This window comes from Ornithorhynchus anatinus, chromosome 2 (assembly GCF_004115215.2).
Source record: "Ornithorhynchus anatinus isolate Pmale09 chromosome 2, mOrnAna1.pri.v4, whole genome shotgun sequence".
Classification (NCBI taxonomy): Eukaryota; Metazoa; Chordata; class Mammalia; order Monotremata; family Ornithorhynchidae; genus Ornithorhynchus; species Ornithorhynchus anatinus.
In genome coordinates, this window is record NC_041729.1 from 20813504 (window position 1) to 20819037 (window position 5534).

Sequence of the window (5534 nt, forward strand, 5' to 3'; positions counted from 1 at the left end):
TAAGACTGTGAGCCCCCCGTGTGACAGGGACTGTGTCCAACCCGGTTATCTTGGATCGACCCCAGCACTTAGAATAGTGCTCGGCACATAATAAGCACTTAACAAATACCACAATTAGTAGCAATTCTGGCCGTGCAGTATGTGGGAAAAGAAACTGTGGGCTAAAAATGAAAAGGGAGTTGGTGAAATTTAGCCAGCCAGTTAGACAGTCAGTTAATTGTATTAGAGAAGCAGCATGGCTCAGTGGAAAGAGCCCGGGCTTGGGAGTCAGAGGTCATGGGTTCTAATCCTGCCTCTGCTGCTTGCCAGCTGTGTGACTTTGGGCAAATCACTTAACTTCTCTGTGCCTCAGTGACCTCATCTGTAAAATGGGGATTAAAACTGTGAGCCCCACATGGGACAACCTGATCACCTTGTATACCCCATTGCTTAGAACAGTGCTTTGCACATAGTAAGTGCTTAACAAATACCACCACCATCATTATTATTATTATTATTATTACAATTAGTACCACTAGAGAAGAGCTGCTTTTCTCCAACCCAGAGAGGGCTCTGGTCTGGCTCTGATGGTAGGGCCAGGATGCTGTGGGTCAAAGCCTAGTTAGCCAGTCAGTCGTATTTATTGAGAGCTTACTGTGTGCAGAGCACTGTACTAAGCGCTTAGGAGAATACAATATAACAATAAGCTCGTCCTCTAGACTGCAAGCTCGTCCTCCAGACTGTAAGCTTGTTGTGGGCAGGGAATATGTGTATTGTTTATGTTGTACTCTCCCAAGTGTCATGGACAGTGCTCTGCACACGGTAAGTGCTCAATAAATGTGACAATGGATGAACAATAAACGGATACATTCCCTGCCCACAACGAGCTTACAGTCTTGAGGTGGAGATAGACATTAACATAAATAAATTACCGTCAGGTTTTCTGTAGGCTGTGCCCTTCTCGGCATGGTCTCCGTGGTGCATTTGCTGCGGAAGGAAGAGGAAGGGCCTATGGTATAGCTATTGTGGGTGATCGCAGACAGGCTGGGTGGCTCCTGACCTGGACTGAGTTATGAGGGAGACCAGGAGCCTTGGGCCTGCCCGGGGAAAATTAGGCTCACCTCGCCTCTCTTCCCTACCCTATAGCTTGAGCAAAGCTGCTCCAATTGGAAGGCAAGCAACTATTCTAACTTTTGCTGTAACGAGATGCTGCTGTTTCTAGGTACGGTTAAACTTGAAAAAGACAATAATGTTGGTGTTTGTTAAGCGCTTACTATGTGCAGAGCACTGTTAAGCACTGGGGGAGATACAGGGTCATCAGGTTGTCCCCACATGAGGCTCACAGTTAATCCCCATTTTACAAATGAGGGAACTGAGGCACAGAGAAGCTAAGTGACTCGCCCACAGTCACGCAGCTGACAAGTGGCAGAGCTGGGATTCGAACCCATGAACTCTGACTCCCAAGCCCGGGCTCTTTCCACTGAGGCACGCTGCTTCTCTAAAAGTCTTAACCGCCCAAACAGGGACTTGAACCCTGGACCCTCAGATTAAAAGTCTGATGCTCTACCGACTGAGCTATCCGGGCTCATAACCTTACTACATCAAGGCTGAGGTAACCAAACATTCTGCCCATCACACAGTTGCTATTCTGTTGCCATTACAGATGAACATGGTTGGCAGAGGACTTGGAATAATGCTTCTTTTTGCTAACCAAAGGCAACCTCAGGGCCTTGAGATGCCTCTGGTCCATCCCCCTTCCTAGGCCTCCCTCACCACCCACTCTGATCATCCTAAACTCTCTTATTCTGGGCCTTTGACCCTCCTCTTGGAAAGGTCAGTGATATGTCACCAGGAATGGAAATTACCTGCTGTCTCGTAGGAAGCTCGTGGCTTTTCTCACGGCTGTTGTCCAGATTCCGGGATGGTCTGTGCCGACTGGATCCGTGAGCAATGCCGGTGAGTGCCGGGGCTCTGAGGCTTTGAATACCCCCAGGGAAAGTCAATGAAGGCTATGGTCACTCTTAGCAAGACTAGGGGGTTAAACTGCTGTTTCCCCCTCTAGATCGTAAGCTCCTGGTGGGCAGGGAATATGTTTATGAACTCTCTCTCTCATTCTCATTTTCTCTTCCCCCAACCCTTTCTCCCTCAAATGCAGTACAGTGCCCTCCACACGGTAAGAGCTCAATAAACACCACTCATTGATTCTACCAGTTTCATTCTCTTGCAGCGTAAGAGAATAAGGTGTCCAATCTGCTACCTGCCCCTCTACATAAGCAGAAAGAATCTAAGGAAATTGATTCTGCATATCTGCCCGCTTTTGCCACCTCCCTGTCATCTCCCTCTGAGCTACGGCAACAGATCTTCTAGAGCCCAGCTCTACAGCAAATAGAGCCTTGTCTGCCTGCATTTTCCCCAGTTGTGTATAAATGTAGACCATCAGCTCTCTGTGGGCAAGGATCACTTCTACTAACTCTACTGCACTGTACTTTCCCAAAGGCTTATTACAGTTTCCTTCACACAATAAGTGCTCAATATTGGTGGATAGATGTGGGCAGAAAATGCAATCTTTATCTAGGAGCTCAGTGGACCAATTAGAGATTAAACTAGGGGGATCCAGCAAATAGAATGGAAAATGCTAGTAATAAGTCTCGCAGTGTGGGAAACATAAATGAACAACCTAAAATAGCTTGTGGGAGGCTAACTTGGGAAGCTAGCACTGGCACTGCTATATATTTTTTTTAATACGTTTTGTACAAGGAAAAAGCATTTTTTGAGAATCGTCATTAGTGGCAACTGAGGTTTCTGTGAGTGAACATCTGAAGTTTGTTCTCATAACTCATCATTAAAAATTTTAAACTCTTTTTAGATCAAGGTTTCCTTTAAATCTGACAAACTGAAGATAAAAATTATTATTATTATCATTAATAATAATAATAATTGTGCCACTTGTTAAGGAGTTACTTTGTGCCAGGCATTGTATCAAGCACTGGAGTGGACATGCTCAGGCCTGGGAGTCAGAAGGTCATGGGTTCTAATCCCGGCTCTTCTACTTGTCTGTTGTGTGACCTCGGGCAAGTCACTTCTTCTCTGAGCCTCAGCTACCTTGTCTTTTAAAATGAGGATTGAGATTGGGAGCCCCGTGTGGGACAGAGACCGAGTCCAACACGATTTGCTTATATCCACCCCAGCACTTAGTACAATGCCTGGCACATAGTAAGTGCTTAACAAATACCACTATTATTATTACAAGTAAATTGGGTTGGACACAGTCCCTGTTCCACAAGGAGCTTACAATCTTAATCCCCATTTTACAGCTGAGGTAACTGAGCCACAGAGAGGTGAGCAGACAAGTGGCAGAGCCAGGATTAGAACTCAGGTCCTTCTGACACCCAGCCCCAGGCTCTATCCCCTAGGACCTTGGGGCACACAGGTAGGAATGACTGTAAGAGAAATGAGACATTATAAGCATGATGTGATTCTCTGTTTCTTTGGGTTTCTTGGAGTGGGATTTGATTGTTGCAGAAAAATAGATTTCAGTTATCTGAGTCTCTGATGCAGGTTCCCCCTCTGCCTCCCACTCTCTGACAGTGAGGGTTCCTCAAGGCTCAGTTTTGGGTCCCCTTCTATTCTTCATCAACATCCACTCCCTTGGAGAGCTCATTCACTCCCATTGCTTCAATTAGCTCCAAATTTACCTCTCCAGCTTTGACTTCTCTCCTTCTCTGCAGTCTCACATTTCCTCCTGGCTTCAGGATATCTCTACCTGGATGACCTCATACTCAACATGTCCAAAATGATTTGATCTTATTTATCGAGTGCTTACTGTATGCAGGGCACTGTACTAGTCGTTTGGAAAAGTATAAGGTAACAGTTGGTAGAAACGGAACTTCTCATCTTTCCAGCCAAACCCCGTCCTCCTCCTGTCTTTTCAGGCACTGTTAGACAATACCACTATCCTCCCTATCTCACAAGTCTACAAACATGGCACTACCCTTGACTCCTCTCTCTCATTCAACCAACATATTCAATTCTCCACCAAACCCTGTCAGTTTTACCTTTGCGACATACAAAAATCTGCCCTTTCCTTTCCATCCAAACTGCTACTCTGCCAATCCAAGTACTTATCCTAGCCTGCCTGGACTCCTGCTTCAGAATCCCCACTGACATCCCTGACTTCTGTCTCTCCCCAACCCAGTCCATCCTTCACTGCTGCCTGGATCGTTTTTCTAAAAAAAGGTTCAATTCACATTTTTCCACTCCCTAAGAACCTTCACACCAAATGGAAACCTTTGCCATTGGCTTTAAAACACTGAATCAACTCATCCCCTCCTACTTTACCTTCCTGAATTTCTACTACAACCCAATTCACACAATTTGCTTCTCTAGCACTAGCTTGCTCACTGTGCTTCAGTATCATCTATCTTGTGGCTAGATCCCTTTCCCACATCTTCTCTCTGGCCTGGAATTCTCTCCCTCTCCATTTTTGCCAGACAACCACTTTCCCCAACTTTAAAGGCTTACTAAAATCACCTCTCCAGAGGACCTTCCCTAATTAAGCCCTCTTTTCTCCGACTTCCTCTCCCTTCTGAATCACCTAGGAACTTGGTTTTGAATGCTTTTTGCACTTGATAGTCACTCCACCCTCAGCCCCAGTGCTTTATGTACATATCTGTAATTCATTGTCTCTATTCCCCCCTAGACTGGGTTCTAATCCTGGCTACTCCATTTGTCTTCGGTGTGACATTGGGCAAATCACTTCACCTCTCTGGGCCTCTGTTACCTCATCTGTAAAATGAGGATTGAGATTGTGAGCACCACATGGGACAGGGGCTGTGTCCAACCCATTTAGCTTGTATCCACCCCAGCTCTTAGAACAGTGCCTGGCACACAGGAACCACTTAACAAGTGCCATAATAATAATAATGGCCATTATTATTATTATGCTTCTTGTGGGCAGGGAACATGTCTACCAATGTGTCTACCAACTCTGTTACAGTGTACTCTCCCAAGCACTTAGTATGAATAAATGCAATTATTTAACCTCAAGTTGATTGGGAATAATAAATTTTCTGTTTATTGAAAGTATGGTCTATTCTCAAGTATTCAGAGAGGATATGATAGATAGTAGAGAGGGAACCTTATTTATTCATTTGCTGTGCTCTATGATTTTTTTTACAAGCTCGGTCTCTCTTTCAAATTAGTTTAATTATTGCCTCTGATAACCACAGTGAATTGGAAGTCAGAAGGAAGAAGATCTTCTTGGGTACTTAATTAATGATAACAGAATTGTCAGAATGGTTGATTTCGGATTAATCAGGGCATCACATTTCTGCATTTTGTTTAAGCAGACACTGTAAAACTCATTAGAGGAGATTGGGAATGGAATGATCTATTATTTTGATCAAGGTGTCAAAGGATGAGTAACAATGCCAGCAGCACAGAGAAAAAGAAACGCTTTCATATTTCAAGGGTTTTTATTCCCTTAAAACTAGTTTCACTAAGATTTTGGAAACCTCTTGCGTTGAAAGAGATTCAGTTGCATTTACAACAGCCCT

General features: G+C 44.5%; 1 non-coding gene across 1 annotated transcript; it reads right to left on the reverse strand.

The window, feature by feature from the left end:
* Positions 1-1491: 1491 nt before the first annotated feature.
* Positions 1492-1564, reverse strand: TRNAK-UUU. Its single transcript has one exon. It is a non-coding gene; the product is annotated as a tRNA-Lys (tRNA).
* Between the last annotated feature and the right edge of the window lie 3970 nt (positions 1565-5534).